General features: G+C 38.5%; 1 long non-coding RNA gene across 4 annotated transcripts in view; it reads right to left on the bottom strand.

The window, feature by feature from the left end:
* Positions 1-2,560: 2,560 nt before the first annotated feature.
* The window catches only part of LOC307196813, a 372,865-nt gene continuing 353,341 nt past the window's right edge, over positions 2,561-22,084 (bottom strand). For all 4 annotated transcript variants that reach the window (XR_013831230.1, XR_013831231.1, XR_013831232.1 and 1 more), the window contains one exon: positions 2,561-2,616. This is a non-coding gene — a long non-coding RNA (uncharacterized lncRNA). The remainder of the gene's footprint in view (positions 2,617-22,084) is intronic.

Below are 22,084 nucleotides of genomic sequence, written 5' to 3'. Positions count from 1 at the left end.
CTCAGAGAAACAGAAAGTTACATAGCTGCTTAGGAAGCTATTATGCTACTTGGCGTTTCCTGCTGTTCTCATTGTCATTGAATCCCTGATAGTGTTATTTAGAAATCAGGGATAATCACTATTGGTATATTACGTATGAGACAGTAAACTGTCTCTGAGATAGACTAATAGCCAAAGCAAAATGAAATCATTTGATCCACTTTCAGTGCTGTTTTTTGAGAGTATCCTATAAAGCTATAAAGATCATTACTATTAGAGAACACACCATAACATTAAAATGAGAAGTTTCTTTTCCTGGAGAGGGTGGGGAGTTATTCCATTATGCTCACTCCATTTAGCACTTTCTGGGTACACCATGACAGGCATGAGAATAAGATGAATGCCCATTTAGCTTAGGAGTAAACATGATCATTTTCACTGTGCAACACTTCCCTCCAGACTATAGGTATCTGCCAGAAAAAACCTCTAAAGAATTTTTTTCCTGAGTTTTGATCATTAGTTTTCCCAGCAGCTGAGCACCAACCTGACACTTTATCTGAAATGGTGTGGGTGGAGGGTGCGACTGGGAATAAAATGGTTGCCTAGATCCTGGGTGGATTGGAAGGCTTTGTTTCCAAGCATAACAGTATCTGGCCACCATAAATGTAACCATTGAAAATAACTTTGCTGTCTGAATTCTTAACACATGTATTCTAAAATAATAACACCTTATAAAACAATATCTCCAGTTATAAACTAGCCCTCCTAGCTCCTGTAGATGTATGAAATCATTTATGTCCCAAACCATTACGCACTCAAACTATTTCTGAATAATCTACTTTGTGCAATGCTTTGCTTAAACCATATACTACAACGAGACACTCAGTAAATACTTTATGGAGAAGGAGGATAAAAATAAATTTTGATTCCAAATGCCTCAAGAGTATCAGGAACCACCTTAAAATTATTATATAGAAACCAGTCATTTCAGTTCAAATGTATTTTATATATATTTGAGAATATAGGTTTTTAAACTTTTTCAAAGTATATCTAAAAATATGAGGCTAGTTATGAAATATTAAGCCCCATTCCTGCCCCAGATCAAAATAAAAAATCCATTCCATTATAAAATCTATAAGGTTGGGAGGAAGAGTAAGTTAGAAAGTGATAGCATAAAAGAGGGGTGGCAAATATGTTTTAGCTCATATGCCAGGTCCGTTTAATTAATAGTGCCTATCTGCAGAGCTGGGTTAAGAAAGAGTCTGAGTGTATGATTATTTAGTGACATCTACTGCAGGTGTATGAAAGAGGAATGGGGTATATTTTATATGAGGTTGCACAGAAGATATTTAGCTTTACGAATCTTTGCCAAAATGGAAGGAGATTAAGATGTGATTTGCTGCAGACTCAAGTAGTCATTCTGAAACATTTATTTTTCTTCACTGTTCATAAGAAAGAGATCAAGATAGAAACTCTAAAGGGTAAATTTGGCTCTAAGTCAAGATCAGAGAATGGCAGGCAACAAAAAATAAAATCCAGACAACATCTTATTTGCAATTGTAATACATATATACATATACATGTATATGTATTAATTTTTTTAAAAAAATATTATATATATGTATATATATTTAGCAACTAAGGTAGTGGTTAAAGGTGACTGCAAATTCTTTGACACTCCTCTGATTGAGAGATAGGATATATGTGCACTACCCTTGAATCTAGGTGTGTCCTTATAGTCCAAAAATGAGATATAGACAATTATAATAGCATGATGGTTAAGAGTTCAGGCTTTGGATCCCAGTCTCTGATCTGACACTAACTGTGTGTCCTTGAGCAAGTTTTTAAACATCTTTGTTCTTCCATTTTCTTACCTGTAAAATGAGTATAATGATGGTACCCATCTTGTAGGTTACTGAGAGATTTAAATGAGGTACTATGTGCAGAGTACTTAAAAGAGGGTCTGGCACTTAGTAAATTCTCAATAAATGGGCCATTATGATTATTAAAATAGGACAAAGTACAAGTGCTCTGGGAGCAAAGCGAGGGATATCTATCCAAGTGGTGGTGATGAGAGATCAGAAAAGACTTCATGGGAGAAGTGACATTTTACCTGAGACCAACAGGGTTAGGCGGATTTGTTCTAGGAAGCAGGTTTTGAGGGGGTGGATGGAAGGAGGGAGGGGACAGGGACTTCCAAGCAGAGAAAGTAGCTTACACTAAGTCCCTGGACTCAACAGAGAGCATGGCACCATGCTGGATTCGACTCCAATTTCTGACTCTATCCCTGTGGTGTCTTTAGTCATTATTCAATTCCCCTGAACATCAAGATGTCATTGACTTCCTAAATTAGAGTTCTTACTTCTCAGCCTTTCAATTATTTTTCATCATTTACTCTAACTATTCTCGAAGTGTCAATTACTCCTCTCTACAAAGAGATGAAGCTGTCCTTTGCATCCTAGTACCAGCCCAGCAAGTGTTCCACTCTTGCCTTGTGGTCTGCTCCGGACTCCGATCTTCAGGACCTCGCTGATCACCTGGGATTTGCATTAATATTTCAAAGCCATCTTACCTTGCTAAGCTGGTCAGGGTCAGTCCTTAGCAAGCAATGAGTTCATCCATACACTGTGCAAATATCTGTAAATGGAAACAAAGTAGTTCATTTAATAGTTTACAAGTCCTGTAGAGGCCTACATGGATGGAAAGAATTTAAAAAAAGGGAATATTCAGCTGTCAGGCTGGATCACTTCCTCAAATCAAAACAAATGTTCTTTATAAAATGGCTATCAGCTGGGTTCTCTGCTACCTCTCCTAAGAGGGAAAAAGATGAAGAGATGGGGGTTGCAAGTGAAAAGATGCTGTGAGAGCAAAAGCCATGGGATTCAAACCCAATCACAGAAAGTGTCCTTTAAAAAAAGTAGTCTTTAGTCAGTGTGTGGAAACTGCAATAGATGCAGCTACAGACTTTTTTCTTTTGAAGGGTACATTATTTATTTTCACTTGAACACGGAAAGAAAGTATCACACTCTCCTTTCCCCCTTTCAGGAAGAGTGTATTTTAATCAGCAACCTCTCTTTCATCCATCCTGTGTATGTGTGTACACACACAGACCACAGTTGGGAGGGTAACTAGGCTGACCTAGTCCTCTTACCTATTCCTCCTTTGAAGAGGGCTTGACAAAGGGGGAAAAGGAAGGAGTCACACCAGGCAGAGGTTCCAAGCCATAGACTCACAGACACAAGAAACAAACTTCTGGTTACCAAAGGGGGAGGGTGGGGAGATAAATTAGGAGTTTGGGATTAACATATACACACTACTATATATAAAATAGATAAACAAGGACCTAATGTATAGCACAGGGAACTATATTTAATATATTGTAATAACCTATAATGGAAAGAATCTGAAAAAGAGTATATAACAGTCACTGCTGTATACCTGAAACTAACATGACATTGTAAATTAACTATACTTCAATTTTTAAAAAAGTAGTCTTTAGTCAGTGTGCAGGAAGACCTAAAAAACTTTGCAATAGACATGACTACAAACTTCTGAGCCTCTTACCAGGGTGTATGTGTTAACACCCAACCATACAAAAGAACAGTGACGAGATGAGGTCCCAAGGACTTCCTAGTGCATTTGGAGAACATGTGCAAGAACTTCTCAGCTGAGCAAGTGCACAGAGCCAATGTGAGTTCTAGAATGTTCCACATAGGGAAAGAGCATCTCAAGACAGAATTAAGTACAGGTTACCAAACACAGCTTGTGCAGACTTGGCTGAATCACAATCAGAAAAAAAAGATTAAATTGTTTAATTTTGGAGAATTCTCTAATTTTCTCAAGTACATGTCATTTCCAGTGATCCCTGCTCTGAACATTAGTGTTAAAAGCACACAGACTAATAGAATTCATGGTAGTAATGAGGTATTTCAGTGGTGATTATAGCTAAATATCCATTTCATAAAATAATATTTGTTAAAATGTAAAAATGGATAAAAAACAAAAGAAAAATATTGCTTTTTCTGTTGTGTTTGATGGGTTTCCCATTAAGCCTACTACTTTTAATGATAATATGGTCCTTGGGAACTAACAGTCACAGAGTTTGTAAAGCATGCTTCCAAAGTTTAAGGCTTTCACCAATCTGGTCTTTCTTCAGAAAGTGGGATAATGGCAAGACCATTTATTAGGGAATGACAGTCAAATGTTCTAAAGTAGACAAGTTCCACAGGAACCTGGGTTTAGTAGAATATAGGAGCTGTGCCTACTTTCTTCCTTGTGATAAAATTAATTATATTCAGTAATTTTTGACAAATAAATATTGCTGTTTTTTTCTCTGTTGGCAGGGGGTAGAAAAAAATGCATAAAACTAGCACACCATTTTAAGCCAGTGTCATTTACTGAAGGAAAGAGTGTCACAATGAAATTTATTTTCAAAACTTTCATTCTCGAGGAAAGTAACAGAAAGGAGGTCAAAAATCTTAAAGAAAATAGTAGCCTTATTGACATCACGAATTGTCATAGAGTGATAGATTACTCAACGCCTGTGACATGCCAGATCCTGTGCAGGTTTGGGGCAGATAAAAATTAATAAGACAGAGTCATACCCTGTCTTATTAAGCGCAAAGTTTTAGCTCATGTGCCAGCTGAGTGGGGGCTAGGCGGCAAGTGCTAAGATAGGGTGCCCAACCATCCTGGTTTTCCCAGGACTGAGGGGTTTTCTGGGTGCTAAAAACCTGGAAAATTTCTGGCAAACCACGAAGAGCTGGCCATCTTCAAAGCAGACGCTGACCTAAAGTTTAGGGTCCGTTTACAAAAGGTTTGTAGGCCCTGCAAGGGGGTTCGGCATTGGCCTTGCGGGAAAGGGTGGGTCTCTGCTTTGACACAGAGTTGGAAAAGGTAACCGTGTCCTGGAGGCCAACCAGACACTTAGGAGATTTCCCATTTGTCCAGGACAGGACTGAGGGAGGCCTGAAAGTGGGCAGCTGCAGGGGGATGCAGAGAATGGGACAGATTTGAAAGTCACTTCAGAGGCATGCTTGGAACTGAAAATACAGGCTCGGTGAGTGATTCAAAGTGGGAGGTGGTGGAAAGAGAGGAGTCAAGGATGACTGAGGGATCGTCCTTGGATGGATGAACTTGGATGACATTACAGGAGGTGGGAAACATGGGACAGCAGATCGTCCCCTCAAATGTGGACTGACCTCAGGAATTATAAAGTGCCAACCATGCAGAGCCCTCTGTCAAGAGCTACTGCTGCTCCCACTCACCCCACCCCTCTGCTCACATGTGAAGCCTTCCTGCACTGTGGGTTGCAATGGTTATTCAAACGGCTTCTCACCACGTGTGTCTCTCCCTCTTCCCCAGCTGGCCTACAAAAGTTTACCTGGAATAGCCTTCTTATTGCTAGTTATAAGCTAATAAGAACATTGAAAGTCTGAAGCAGTAACTCAGAGCTGCTGTACACAAGTGACCATTCTCCAAGTGAAGCTTACCCCAGAAACAGTTGGGAAGAAGTTTACAAAGGCAAAGTGATCCTACAGGGCTTTCTTAGCTCATCTGCCCACTCTGGCCACCAAAAATATTTCTTTTTTCCTCCAACAATTCTTTTTTTTTTTTTTTAACATCTTTATTGGAGTATAATTGCTTTACAATAGTGTGTTAGTTTCTGCTTTATAACAAAGTGAATCAGCTATACATATACATATGTTCCCAAATCTCTTCCCTCTTGCGTCTCCCTCCCTCTCACCCTCCCTATCCCACCCCTCTAGGTGGTCACACAGCACTGAGCTGATCTCCCTGTACTGTGCGGCTGCTTCCTACTAGCTATCTATTTTACGTTTGGTAGTGTATATATGTCCATGCCACTCTCTCACTTTTCCCAGCTTTCCCTTCCCCCTCCCCGTGTCCTCAAGTCCATTCTCTAGTAGGTCTGTGTCTTTATTCCCGTCCTGCCCCTAGTTTCTTCATGACCACATTTTTTTTTTTTTTTAGATTCCATATATATGTGTTAGCATACGGTTTTTGTTTTTCTCTTTCTGACTTACTTCACTCTGTATGACAGTCTCCAGGTCCATCCACCTCACTAAAAATAACTCAATTTCGTTTCTTTTTATGGCTGGGTAATATTCCATTGTATATATGTGCCACATCTTCTTTATCCATTCATCCGTTGATGGACACTTAGGTTGCTTCCATGTCCTGGCTATTGTAAATAGAGCTGCAATGAACACTGTGGTACTTGACTCTTTTTGAATTATGGTTTTCTCAGGGTATATGCCCAGTACTGGGATTGCTGGGTCATGTGGTAGTTCTATTTTTAGTTTTTTAAGGAACCTCCATCCTGTTCTCCATAGTGGTTGTATCAATATACATTCCCACCAACAGTGCAAGGGGGTTCCCTTTTCTCCACACCCTCTCCAGCATTTATTGTTTGTAGATTTTTTGATGATGGCCATTCTGACTGGTATGAGGTGATACCTCATTGTAGTTCTGATTTGCATTTCTCTAATGATTAATGATGTTGAGCATATTAAAGACCTAAAGGTAAGGCCAGACACTATAAAACTCTTAGAGGAAAACATAGGCAGAACACTCTATGACATAAATCACAGAAAGATCCTTTTTGACCCACCTCCTAGAGAAATGGAAATAAAAACAGAAATAAACAAATGGGACCTTAATGAAACTCCAACAATTCTTTAAAAAGACTTCTGATTTAAAAATAATGAAATGTGAAAACACAGAGAAACCACATAGAGAAAAATAAGCTATTACCAAAATCCCGATATTGCAGAGACAGCTACAACTAAAATTTGGTTTTACTTCCTTTTTTACACATGAGGAACCCAAGGTACCAGAGTTCACGTCAGTGACATAAAAAAATAATAGAAAATAAAAATAAGACACCATCTGGGCCCTACCTGGAAAATTAGAATGATGTCTTGATTTTTCTCAGAGTCCCTCTCCCTACAAATTCTGGGGGATTCACAGCTAGAAATTTCGCACATTTGTGTAAATTTATCTCTATTTACACAAAGCAGTCATTTTCTTTTGCCTGTTGCCACCAACCAAGAAGTGGGAGCTCAAACTTGCCCCTGAAGCTGACTTGGTAGCCACTGATTTCTAAAGCCTGTCACCCACCATTGGCTTCTAATCCCACCTGTACATCTTCCTCTAATTCTGCAATAATATATTTTAATTCATTCATTTTTTGCTTAAATGAGCCAATAATGAATTCCCTGTTTCTAACTAAGAACATCTAACTAAGAACATTGACCATTTCTCCAAAATGCCTGGCTGATGTGCTTCAATTTAGGATAAAGTGCTGAAAAGTTTGTTGGAAGCTCTGTGCGCCTGGGAAGTCTCGGTTGATTGGCTTCATTCCAAGCTGATTTTGCAGGGAAAGACCTCCACTTATCAGTGTCTGAAGGTCTTTTTATTGGGGATGAAAAAGAATCAACTTTAAGAACGAAAACTTCCAGTCTCCTTCCTGGGGGTTATGAGCTTAGTTTCATCATTTTGAGAGCTAAGTGTGACAAGGGGCCAGGACTCTCACCCTTCAATATCAACCCTTTCATAGAGCCACTCTCTTTGAAGCCCTCAGCTCTGTCCAGTGTCCACTAGTGTACTAGACCTTCAGCTTAGCCTCTCCCTCTCCAGAAAGTGAACTTTTAGTCTTCTGCTGGGGTGGGGACTGGTAAGGGGACCTCAAGGAGTGTGGAAAAGAAGCCACGGGTCTATAATACTATTCTTACTTAGTGTTTCAACTAACTGTCCTTTTCCAGCTCCACACACACACACACACACACACACACACACACACACACACACACACACACACACACACACACACACTTTCCAAGTTACTTGGATGTTCCAATTCCTGAGCTTCTCTGATATTCTTTATTATAGATCAGCCAATTTCTGGACTTCCTCCACTGCTACTTAAGAATGCCTCTTGCTTTAGGTTTGCTAAAGTCAGTTACCACTTGTTAGGCCCTTTTCTAGCTTCTGATTTTTTTTTCTGCTCTTCTTCTCCCTTTCCCTGTCTTTTATTATTCCAGAGGGGTTTGGGGAGTGGAAGTAGATTAATATGCTCTTCAATCCACCTTGTTTAACTGAAAGACTAATCCATTTTAATTGCCAAATAATATTTTATTCAATGGATCTTTTATAATTTATCTAACATTGGCCTAGTTTTTTTACTTTTATACTGTTTCTCCCTTTTTGATATTTTAAGTAATGAAAAATAAATAATATTGAGTAGACATGTGGGTGGAGAAATAGTTGTGCGGAAAGCGCTATCCGGTACACTCAGTCTAATGTTACAAGTTAAACATTTACTCTGGGTAATTCAGTACCTTTTGGACAAATGCTCAGTCTTTCAGAATTCTCCCTCCCGCTCCCTCTAAATTAGTGCCTGGGTTGTAGGGGGGTCAGATAACTTATGTCCACATGGTAGCCGGAAATAGTGAGGCCTTGGACCCAGACTTGCCTTGTGGCTGTTTTCATCTTTGGGAAGCCCTGTGAACATACTGTATTGAAGCCAATGTCCAAGTAGCTCAGAGCTTACTTTTTCTTGATTTGTTAGTATCTGCTAGTTCTTGCTGCTTGAATTGACCCCACCTGAGCTCTAACCGGCCCTGTGTGTTGCCTTGAGTTATCTGTGTATTGTAAATCCAATCACTGGTTTGAATGATCCACCACACTATGAAGCCAGTAAGGATTTCTGAATCTCTTCCATGGCACACAGACACTGATGGAAAATCAAGGTGCCCTAATTCAGGCTTCTCTTATGGTTAACCCTGCCATGCCAGCATCATTACTCTTCTGTGGCTATTCTAGGTTGATGCAAATGGGATTAGAGAGCTCTGCAAGGCAATCTCCTCTTGGAGTTCCAAATAGGAAACAGATGTATACCCATTGGGAATACCTTCAGCTGCAGGTAACTGAAACACAGCTATCAGTCGCTCAATGAATCAGGATTTGTATTTCTCATATAATATGAAATCCAGGGATAAGCGGTTTCTAACATTGTTGGAGCCACCACCAAGGATGGTCTCTTTCTGTACTTCCTACTGCCATCCTTTAGCATCTTGGTTTTTTGTCCTCAAGTTTGTTGCTTAGTGGTCTCAAGGCAAAAAAGGTGAGTGAAGAGGTGACACACAATGTCTATTCTTTCTACAAGGAAAACAGCAGCCTATTCCCAAAGCCCCTGACCATCATTTCTGTTGATGTCTCGTTGATGAGGAGGAAGGCTTTATATTTGTTGGAGAATGGCAAGAGTGTCTGCTGCAGCGTTCTATTCCTTCCTATCTAACCTTTCTCTCCACTCTGGGATGATCAAGAAATACCTGTCATCTTGCCTGATTCCTTTACCTCATCATTTCCCACAATCCACTAGGGCAGAAGGACAGCCTTTCTTCTCAATTCCTCTTCCTTTCTGCCTGGGATAGTATCCTACCACCCCTTTCCCGAGGTGGCATTCACTCTTTCTCCTTCCCTGGAGTTGTAAGCCTAGAGTGGCTGCTGGTGATCATAGTTCATAGAAGACAACTATTAAAAATTATACGTTTAATATTGTCACAATAGTATCTCTACAAGCAAAATTAAACTATGGTGATAGAAATCAGAACAGTTGTTGCTGGGGATGTTTGAGTGGGAAGGGGCACCAAGGGATGTTCTGGGGTGATAAAACACTCTATATCTTGAAGGCATGTGGATCTGTTAAAACTTATTGAACTGTACACTTAAGATTTGTGCATGTCACCATAAATAAATTATATCTCAATAAAAATTACTTTTTAAAATGGAAGAAATTAACCCTCTCACCATTATAAACATCCTTGCAATTAAATCTTCAAATATATTCATGATTATTGCCTTAGGGTAAATTCCTCAAATAGGATTTTGGGGCCAAAGGATATGCCCACTTTCAGGGATTGTGTTACATTTTACCAAATCATCTTCTAGGAAGGTACTTTCTCATTTATACCTCAACTGAAAGTTTTTAAGAATAGATATCACAATCTTAACTGTCATGGTTTTATCTGCTATTTATATAAATACAAATGGAGTGTTTTACTCACAAATGTATAAAGACAAGAGACAGGTTACTTGAGAATTACTGATCCTATTTTATGGTTTGAGAAGAATGCATACTTACTAAATAATTAGTATAAGTGTATCAGGGATAATTTCATAAAATTAGATATGCAGGAAAGATAACCTCGTCTATTTTCTATACCTTAGCTTCATTTCTGTGTCTCAGTCTACTTTTTCCCACTGGTGGGAAAATAAGCCTAATTTCTTCTGAGTTTGCACTGAAGTCTATACAGAGACAAGGCATGGGTGGTGAGTGCTGGGGTGTGGCTTCTTTTTGCCTCAATTCTCATTCTAGGGAGGTGGCACATTTCATGCCTCCACTGGCTGCTTTGGGTCCAAGGCTATACTACTTCAGTGCCATGCTTGGGGCACACATTTCCTCACTGAGACACACCATACAGCCACTTCTCTCTGGGGTCTTGCTACTGCTCTAACCTCGGGGTCTATAGATCTCTGTCTCTCTCCTTCTATGTCTCTATTTCTCTTACTCCATCATACCCTCAAATCCCCTTTTGAGAGCTGAAGCTTTTAACCTCATTAGAAAGACAGACTTGGAGTTTATTTCTGTTTTCCACCCAACCCAACCATGGGTTCAGTGACCGGAGAGGAAATGAATAGTGAGCTAGCAGAAGCCACAGACATCCTCCACACAGAGGGACCTGAGTTCTAGCGGCTAGTAAGCGGTGGACCTGGATTCTAGTTCAGACCTGCATTCTCACACCGGCCCCCTGGTGGTCTGTAAATGCACATGATTTCCCGAGTGATGGCCTTTCACCTGGCAGCAGTTTAGACACCAAAAGACTCAGGACACGCCCAAAGAGAACTCACATAATTCAACCAACTGACAGCAACATCATGGGCAGCTGCTAACATGAAGGGTGAAGAATTTGCCCACACGATTTTCAGTTATCTCTACAAATGATGTCAGGGAGAGAGAGTGGACCTCGGAACTTTAATCCCTTCTGTCCCGGAACCTGCACATGGAGCTGATAAACTACTCTGCCCTAGGATACTGGGGCTGATGTGAGCATGCTCTCCTCTGCGGTCCCTGCTGTCGTCTCTGGTGGAAGTGCTAATGACAGGGAAATGGTCAGCAGCAGGAGGGAAAGGGGAAGGCAGGAAAAAGCCACACGATGGTGCAAAAGGCAATAATTAGCTCTCAGATAATCACAATCGGAAATAACTCAAATCTGAGTCATTTTCTTGAGGGCTAAGTTTTCTGAACAGCAAGTAGGGAGAGAACAGCAACCAGGGCTAGCAGCAAAGGGCTGTGAACATTTCTGCAGTGACGATCCCCCCATTAGTGGGTGTCCCAGAGTTCACCTTTCTGCCCTCCCCCACTGCCACCACACACCTGAGCATTAGCCGCACAGTTACGCAGTCAGATAATTACTGGAGATTGTGTGTATAAAGCCGGGAGACACCAGTGTCATCTTGTACTGCTGGTTTGCTTTAGGAGGACCTGGCACAGAGCAGCATCACGCAATAGGCAGCAGCCTTCATCTTGGCATAAACCTGTGGAATCAAATGCTTCTGCTCGCTCCTGGCTGGTTCACACCCTCTCCTCTCATTCCAGAAGGAATTAGCTCAGCTCTGACTAGGTGCTATGCTGTTCCATATGGACCACCTCACAAAGGATACAAAAATGTCATGCTCAGCATTAAAGCAGGGGCTCACTCTGCTGTCTTGAGACCTTCACAACCTCAGTCCGAAATGAAGCTTCCTTATTCTGTATACAGTACGCTGGGGTATTGCAAGAGCTGATAGATCAGATTTCCCCCTTCTCTCTGTCTCTTTTTGGTTTCAAAACCCTTCCTAAATAGAATTGAGTTAAAAAAAAAAAAAGTGCTGGTTTGCTCTTTTTCAAAGAGGGGAGGAGAAGGATGAAGGTCTTTGGAAACCAGTTCAGACGAGTTTGAATACAATTAGACAGGTGGCTCCTGCCTGCCTGCCATTAGCAATTTGCAGATTTCTTTTTTAAGCCCAATGTTGCTTAGTTCCTACCAATGTGAGTAGAGTGCAACAGAGACTGAAAGCCAGTAGGATCTGTTATTTTCTGGTAATGCCCAGGTGGTTCTTAGAAAAGCCAATCTAGTATCACACACTCTCGATTAATATGTATTGCCGCTATCTATGTTTTTAAAAAAGTGATCCACCCCACTTAGAAAAGGCACATGACTTCACATTCCTTCTCAGTCTTTACAAGGTCAGGCTCACAAGATATAGGGAACAGAAGCCTGGGGCTGAAGCTCACTGACCCAGGTAAGGATTAGCTTCCTGAACCACTCCTGGGGCTATCCCTGAAGAGAAAAGAAAATTTAGGCACCTGCCTGGGCCAATCTGACCAGGTAGGTCATAGCAAAAAATAGATTTTTCAAAAGCTTTTAACCCACTTTGTTCAAGGCCACTAGACTAACCACTTCAGGGAAGGCACTATCACGGGTGTAGACTGATTCTTTGTGTTTCAAAATAGGTTTCCAAGTATTATTTATTTATGTCATATGATATAAATTTCTAAATGACGATCATTTGTTGAAAAATAGGACAAAAGAACTTAGGGCTGTGAAGCTGATCTGGGTTTGAGCCCCAATCCAATAGCCTTATGAGCTCCATGGCCAAGTCTGAATTTTAGTTTCCACGTCTGTGACTTGAGACTAAAAATTCCAAGTCTTATTCCTTCAGAAGGTTGTTGGAGTCATAAAAATAAGGTCACAAAAATTGTCACAAATCATTGTTCCTTGGCTTTTTTCTCCACCCCCCAAACCCTAGCACCCTTGAGTTTCTACAAAAATAGCTCTGAGCCCCCCCCTCCAGGGAGAGGAGCTCCCATGTGTTTCTTGGCCTCTTGGGTTCTCTGTGACACCCACCTTCTTCTCCTGTTGCTGACGGCATCAGCAGCAAGGTGCTGTGCTGCCAGTCCCCATAGAAGGCATCGCTGTGGCGTGGACACACACACACACACACACACGCACGCACACACACGCGCACGCCCATGCTGCTGCTCACCATGATGGCACCAGTGCTGCTTGACATCAAGGGTTCCGACACTGGGACGAGGACCCTCCCTGCTATTGTCAAAGCTTCTGGAGTCAATGCTGCTAACCTCTTGCACTGGACTCTTTGTTTTTCCTCCTTTTATTAGCTAAGCAGGAAGGTAACAGACAGACAAGACACAGGGCTGAATGCAGGCTCACCCCTCCGCTGTGCTCAGCTTAACACATGACCTTCATTCTCTGTTCCTACAGGACAAGATACAGAGAGAAGTTCCTGTCTACAGACCAGCTCAGACACACTGGGACCCGGGAGCTGGACCTTGCCTCTCTTGTTTGCATCTGTTTGCCCAGTGCCTAGTGCAGTTCTAGGCACAAAGAAGGTGCACTATAAAGATCTGTGGAGGAAATGAATGATGTTGGTCACCTCCTCTCCTTTATGCATCACAAATTACATGAAATAAAAGGTATCATGAGGGCGCTACATGACTTATGCCACTTGCCATGTTCAGATATACAATCAGGGCATACTTGGATTTTAAGAGAATTCAACATGTCTTACTTTGTTCATAGTGTTAAGAAGTAATGGAAATGATCAGGTTTAGAGTTTGTTGACCGTTGGTTTGCTTTTTGCTCTCTTGTTACTTACTCCTTCTGTGATCCCTTGTTACTGTCGGATCTGAACTCCTTACCCACTGTGTTCCATCTCCTAACAAAGCACAGCAGAATGCAGACCCACTGTTCTCCCATGTGCCAGCCACTCACTGCCACAGAGCTGGCCTGTGCCAGCTGTTCCATAAAAATTGCGCCCCATTTTGTGCCAGGTGAATCTTTTGAACTCCCACTTCTGTGGAATTTTTTCTAACACTCTCTACCTCCCACTCCCAATAGGACAAAAAATGGTCCCCTTAGTGTTGGAGAGTTGTTTGTTCACCTGGCCACTGTGATGCTAGTTGTCTGTTATTTATGTGTTTGTCTCATCTGCCAGACTTTAAGTTCCACAAGGGCAGGAAGGACGGCTCAGTCACCACTATCACCAGGGCCTAGTGCATGATAGATGCCCTATAACTGTATCAAAGAATACCTCTGAAAAAAAGAAAATTAAAAAGCAGTATAATCATATCTGATTTGTGCTCATCCTCTCCTCCCCTCCATTATGCACAATCACAGACACAAACACAAACCACACACACACACACACACACACCCTGGGAGCATGCCTTAAAAAACCTAGTATGTTTATGGTCTTACTGTGTCCACTGCAGGCACCCAGAACATAACAATTCCAATGGGGAAATCCCTCCTCATACTCTCGGGTGAACATTTTACATTCTCCATACTGTTGAGTGGCTCTGCTTTTATCTGTGCTTTCACAATTAGAACAGCTGCATCTTCACATCTCTAAACCCCACTTCTCCCTTTCCAAATTAGTTGTAGCAGAAATACACAAAGAGTAGAGCAAATTAAGGGAATGCGTTCGGCACCACACAGGGAATAAGTTAAAAGATTTCAGAAGTTTGGGCCAACCAACGTTCAACCGTCAGACTAGATACTCCGGGTGACCTAAGAGGTAAGAAGTGAGACATTTAAGGGGTTACTGACTTTCACAGAAGATAAGCTTCAAGCTCTTTGGCACAAGTGTTTCTGTACCAATGACATCTTAATGAAGCGCATGTTCAATGGCCTTAAACACCCTTTCCTATCACTGTGCAGCGTGAGCATTCACATATTAAATTATAACACAATGGTACAAAATATGGGACGTTATAAAATTATTTTTACTGTGACTTTTTTTGTTATAACATATAAATCATTATCTTGTAGGTAAATCACTCTCTGTTTTTAATCATGCTTGACAAATTATTTTATCATTCAGACCAATGAAATTTTTCCATAAGTCCTTAAATGCTTCTAAGAATATATTTTCTGTTCAAGGCTCATCTGATTGCATTCAACCCTAACTCAAGAAGAGGAGTGTTTTTAAAATATTAAAAAATAAGGACTCTGACAGACATTTGCACAAGAATCAAACATGTCCCTTTGTAGGGACAAAACCAAAGAACTACAAAGGCAGGAACCAAGTCTTCTCTCTCCTCTCAGACACCATGTGGTCTCCCCCAGCTCATGGCTTCTATCTGGGGAACCACTAGAGTGTCCCCCTCTGCTCAGTTTACTGCCTCTGTAAATTCAGTTTTCACAGAACTGAAACTTAAGATTGCTTTTGGGTTCTAGCTGCAGCAACCATGGCCAGTGCCAACAGTTTGCTGGTTTCCTAGCACAGAATTCCCAGAAGAAGAACCTGACTGCCACGTAAGTAGGTCGCAAGCCACTTTAAGGAGAGTCGGATCCTGAGTCAGGATCCAATGAATACTGACCTAGAGGAAGGGACGGAAACTGGGCAAATCCACTCCGGTGGGTTTGTGAGAACATGGGTGAGAAGAGATTCCTCAATAAAGGGGGCAGTAATAAGCCTGTGCAGACACAGTCCAAAGTATGTCTAGAGCAGGGGCTGGTAAACTTCTTCTGTTAAGGGCCAGATAGCACATATTTTAGGTTTTGTGAGCGACACAGTCTAGGTCACAACTACTGAATCCTGCTGTTGTGGTACAAAAGCAGCCATAAACAATATGCGAACAAATGAGCTTGTGTTCCAATAAAACTTTATTCACAAACCAGGTGTCAGGCTGGATTTGGCCTATGGGCCAAAGTTTGCTGATTCCTGCTCTTGATTATTATAGGGATTCTCATAGTGATATTTAGGAGTAACTGAGAGATAGAAACATCAAGAACTGCTTATTCAAACAATTTTTTTTACAGAGGTATCATATGTTCCAAGTAGAAAATCTAGCTACGTAAAAGTAAATAAAATAGATATTTTTAATCTAACCACTCAGAAAATAAAACATGGCTCAAATTCCAGTCTCTTTTTCTCTGTTTTTTAAATAATTGTTACGCATATTGCTTTAGAAGATATCATCCTCACGTAAGAAAAAAATAGTAAATATTTTCTCCTGTCTTTTAATTTTATACAAATATTATTAATGATAGATGTAAGGCAGTTAAATGCTGGTAGATGTTTATCAACCAGCTCTCTGAAGGATCAAACCAGCCTAGATTTGCAGCGTTTTCAGATTCCCTTGGTAAGCACTCACACCATGGTTGATTTCAAGCTACCAACACTTCAACAACTGGCTTCTAAAATTCCTGAAGTCTTAACAGTCTATACTCGTTAAGCCAGTATAAGCCCACTGGAGAAAATCACTGAGAGTATTCTATGTGTATAACATAACTTATTCACCCATCCCCTATTTTTGGAAATGTAGACTATTTCCACTTTTTGTTGTTAGTAATAATGATGCAAAAAACGTAGGTAAGTCTTTGTTCAGGTTGTTGTTTTCCCTCAGATAGTTTTTCTATAACTGGAGTTTCTGGGTCAAACCCATGCAGCATTTAAGGTTTTAAAATGTATTTTTAAAATTCTCATGTAAAAATATCTCCATAGTAACAAATGAGAATGTTAGTTTCACTGAAATCCTTACCACAACTGGGTATTGGAAATAATTATTCACCAATGTGATTAGCTTCAAAGGTCATCATATTTTTAAATTTTCATTTATTGATTTTAAAGATTTAATTTTCAATGTCTATTGGCTAATTATATTCTTTTGTGTAAATTTGGCTCAAGTTCTTTGCCATTTTTTTTTCCTGGCAGGTTATTTATCTTTATGTTATTGATATTTGAGACATTATTAACTGGTATATCAATTCTCTTGCCATATATGTTGCAAATGTTTTTTTCCATCTTAGGCGTTTTTCTTTTAATTTAAAAATTTTGATTTACAGAAGTTTTACATTTATATGTAGTTGATACTCTCTGTTTTTTCCTTTTGATTTCTGCCTTTGATGTCATACTTCGAAAAGTATTCTTCATTCCCAAGAATATACACATATTTATATTTTATCATATATATTATAGACATATTTATCAATAATCTTCTAGTGCATTTTGTTTCACTTTTTTATAGTTAAATGCGTAATTCTTCTAGAATTTACTTGGCAAGTGAGGTAGGGATCTGATTTTTTTTTCCAAATTGGTCTCAAAAAGTGGACAATTAGGGGTCAGATAACACCAGGCTTTTAATCTTTTAACATTCCCTTTTCAATGTGTTTGAATGTACCATAACTGCAACCTGTTTGCTTCCTCAGGATCCCGTGCTTTTAAAGAAGAATGAGTTCTAATTCATTACTTGTCAGGTAGACTAAACCCTTTGCCAAAGCAACACCTTCTCAGTGAAGAGACTACTTTAGCCAAGCTAAAGCACAGGTGACATACACCAGGGCAACCTGGCTGAAAGGTAGCTGTCACTGGCAAGGTCTCTTCAAGCATGCTCCCTCTGTGAAAAGTTATCCTTGTCAATTAAGAGAAAAAAGGGAGAGAGAGATACCCTCATTTTTGCCATGATACATAAAAGTATAATTTTTTTAGTTTTAAGGTAAATATTTGTTTTTGTGGCCAATATTTTAAGCAAATATTTGTGGGTTTTTTTAAGATTTTAGAAGTTTTTAACACAAATATTTGCAACTTTTTTGGGTGGTGTTTTGTTCTGTATGGTATGTTTAAAAAGGTAAGAAATCGTTTGGGGTTCAGTGTAGAGGCAAAGACCTAATTTTAGTGTAAAGTGGTGCCCCCAGAGAGCCTGCACGAATAAGATGACTCAGCAATAGGCCTGACAGCATGTGTGCCATTCAGGTGGCTTCACTATTTAGATGTTGTTCTTCAACTAGATGCCTGAAAATGTGTCTCAGGGGGCTTAATATTCTTAACCTTAAACCTAGTCATTTTATTTCTGGGAATCTAGCCTAAAGGGAAAAAATCCTTAATGTGGAAAATGCCAAGGGGGAGGAGGGGTTGGGGGACGGATGCATTGGAGTTTGGGATTAGCAGATGCAAACTGTGATATATAAGATGGATAAACAACAACGTCTTACCATACAGCACAGGGAACTATATTCAGTATCCTGTGATAAACCATAATGGAAAAGAATATGAAAAAGAATATGTATATATATGTGTATAACTGAGTCCCTTTGCTGTACAGCAGAAATTAATACAACATTGTAAATCAACTATACTTCAATAAAATTTTTTAAAATGAAAAAAAGTGGACAATTAATCATTTATAGAGTATTTGAGAATACCTCTTTAATTATAGATTAATTTCTTATATACTTTAAAGTATTGTCTTTGCTGTGCATTGGAGTATTTATTTTTTTGCTCTTTCGTTGTATGAGTTCATGGTAACTATAGCTAACAACACTGTATTATATATTTGAAAGGTGCTAAGACAGTAGATCTTAAAGTTTTGTCGCACAAAAAAACTGTAACTATGTGAGGTTATGGAGGTTAACTAAACTTATTGTGGTAATCATTTCACAATATATAACACATATATCAAATCACGCTGGACACCTTAAACTTACACAATGTTATACGTCAATTATATCTCAATAAAACTGGGAAAGAAAAGTATTATTTGTGCCTTCAGGAATATAACACTCAATGTTGTGCTAGGAAGTTCTTTTTATTAAAGGTTGCATGAGGTGGTAAAATGTCAGATATATATTAGAATAGCTATCATAAATAGTTTATCACAAAATGGGAAAAATATGAATGTTATACCTCAGCCCAGTGAAACGAATTTTAATTAACCCTCCCTATTCTGACATTGACCTCTGTCCCCCACTCTTAAGAAAGTGGTACTTTTTTTTCTCTTGTGATTTCTTAATGTTAGTCTAGAATTTTAAGTAAGACATTTCTAAATCCCTGAACATTTACAGGAACAAATCATGAGGGTTGAATTTTGTAACTCTTGTAACTCTTAGTGAAACACTACTTTTAAAATTTATGAATGTTTAAGTGGAAGTTTTAAAAATTTAACCAACAATATTTAATATCAGGTGTAAAGAGCAACATACTACAATAGAATTAGAGGTCCCTATTGCCTACAATCTTCTATTTTAAAAAGTCATTGTGACCCTGTGCAGACTATAGCTACCTGACAAAGGAACAATGACAAGAGATGAGAAAGACCAACATCTGGCTTTCTTCATCTATTTACATGTGGATAGTGGTACCACCTAATGAAAGAAGGACAAGACAGACAAACTTCAGTAGAAACCCAAATTTTGCTTGTTAGTTGCAGAGCTTTAAGTTATTCAATCTCTCAGCGCCTTGATTTCTTCCTCTATATAATGGGAATAATAATATCTTGAGGTCACAGTGAGAATATGTTACTCTATGTGAAAAAGTGTCTAGCAAAATGCACGTTATATAAAAATCACTCAATAAATGTTACTTCTTTTCCCTTTCACATCCTCAAACATAACTGCATGTTGCTAGTGGTCTTTGGGGTAAAGACTAAGATAATAGTCTTATTATCAGAAGCATGACAGGGAAGAGTTTATGCCTGCTCCCCTGAAAATTTCACCTAATATCCTACCATTGTGGAAATTTGCTCAGCCTCTCCTGGGTTGTTTGTATCCCCCCATATATTGTCTGTGCACTTATTAGGAGGTTTGTCACAATTCATTTCTTTGGGTTTTTTAAAAATTTACACACTAAAATCAACTCTTTGTGGTATATAATTCTATGGGTCTTGACAGATATATCAAGTTGTAGCCACCACTGCAATCATGATACAAAATGGTTCTACTACCCCATTTGCTCCCTATAGCACTGCCCCTTTGTAGTCAGCCCCACCTCTCACCCTTATCTTTAGAAACCACAGATCTGCTCTCTGTCCCTATAGTTCTATTTTTTCCAAAATGTCATATAGATGGAATCATATATTATCTAAAATTTAGGTCTAGCTTCTCTTCTAACAAAATTATTTGAGATTTATCAATGCCATTGTGTGTATCAGTAATTTATTTCTCTTTATTGGCCAAGTAGTATTCCACTGTACGGATGTGTCTTGGTTTATCCGTTCATCAGCTGAAGGACATTTAAGTTGTTTCCAGTTTTTAGCAATTATTAATAAAGTTGCTATAAGCATATCAATACAGGTTTGTAAGGCCATAAGTTTTCATTCCGTATGGGTAAATACCTAGAAGTGGCATTGCCGCATCATAAGGTAAGTGTATGTATGTTTTACGTGATAAGAAACTACTAAGTTATTTTCCAAAATTACTATGCCACTTTTGCATTCATACCAGCATTATTATATGAGAGCTCTCACTGCTCTGATTCCTTGCCAGTACTTTGTATTATATATTGTCCGGTTTCTCATTTTTTTTTTGTTTTTACCATTCTAATAGGTGTTTAGTGGTAGCTAATTATAGTTTTAATTTTCATTTCCCTAGTAACTAACAAAGTCGAGATATTTTTAGACGTGCTTATTTGCCATCTATATGTATTTTGGGGGCAAGTTTTCAAATCTTTTGCCCATTTTTATTGGGTTAAGTTTTAAGAATTTTTAAAAATATATTTTGGATACAAGTTTCTTATGAGATACATATTTAGCAAAAACAGACATTCCCAATCTCTAGTGTGCATTTTAATTTTCTTAACATGGTCCTTGGTAGAGCAACAATTTTAAACTTGATAAAGTCCAACTTATTAAGTTTGATCTTCTGGCTCAGGCTTTTGGCATCTACCTAATAACTTTTTGTCTAATTCAAAGTCACAAAGATTTTCTTATGCTTTATTCCAGAAATTTGAAAGTTTTATGTTTTATATTTAGATCTATGATCTATTTGGAGTTAATTTTTGCATAAAGTGTGAGGTATGGGTGGAGCTTCACTTTTTTTGCATATGGACATCCAATTGCTTCAGCACCATTTATTGAAAAGACTATCCTATTTCCATGGAATTGTCTTTACACCTTTGTCAAAAATGAGTTGATTTGAAACCTTGTTTATTTTCTGATATGGGCATTTAATTCTATAAATGATACTCTAAAAACTTTAGCTGTATTCCACAAATTTTGCTATGTTACATTTTCATTTTTATTCACTTCAAAATATATTTAAATTTTGCTTTGACCTTTAAGTTACTTTAATGTATGCTGTTTAATTTTGAAACATTTGGGTATTTTTTGATATCTTTCTGTTAATTGACTTCTGGTTTAATTCAGCTATGGTTAAAAAAACACAATCTGTATCATTTATATTCTTTTAAGTATATTAAAATTTGTTTTATGACCTGAAATATAGTTTATATTGATGAATGTTCCATGTACAATTGAAATGAATGTCACTTTTCTGTTGTTGCTGGAGTGTTCTATACGTCAATTAGGTCAAATCGGTTAATATTGTTCAGGGCTCCTATATTCTTACGTATTTTTAGTCTTTTAAAATCAGTTACTAAGAAAGAAGTCTTGAAGTCTTCAACAACAATTGTGTATTTGTTTCCTTTTCCTTTTTGATATATCAGTTTTTCTTCATGCATTTTGAAGGTCTGCTGTGAGGTGTGCACACCTTTAGGATTTTATGTGTTCTTGGATAACTTACCTCTTTATTATTTATGTAATGTCCTTCATTTATCCCAAATAATATTTCTTGACTTGAAGTCTATTTTATTTGAAATTAATTAGCAACTACACCTTTCTTTTGATTAGAGTTTGCATGATATATTTTTTGAAACTCTTATTTTAACCAATCTATGTCTTTATATTCAAAGTAGTTTCTTGCATATAGAAGATCCATTGGATCTTCCTTTTTAAACCAATCTGACAGTCTCTGTCTTTTAGTTGGTGTGTTTAGACTATGAACATTTATGTAATTATTGATATGGTTGGATTAAAAACCACCACCTAGTTATCTGTTTTCTATTTGTTTCATATGGTCATTCATTTTTCATCCTTTTCTACCTTCTTTTGTTTAATTGAGCATTTTTTTATGGTTCTATGTTATTTTCATGATTAATTTACTATTTATAATGCTAAAAATGTCTAAAAGTTGCTCTAGGATTTAAAAATTACGTATTTAATTAATTTAATTAGAATCTACTT

This window comes from Stenella coeruleoalba, assembly GCF_951394435.1.
Source record: "Stenella coeruleoalba genome assembly, chromosome: 14".
In the NCBI taxonomy this organism is placed as follows: Eukaryota; Metazoa; Chordata; class Mammalia; order Artiodactyla; family Delphinidae; genus Stenella; species Stenella coeruleoalba.
This window is presented reverse-complemented; position numbering and strand designations above follow the sequence as displayed.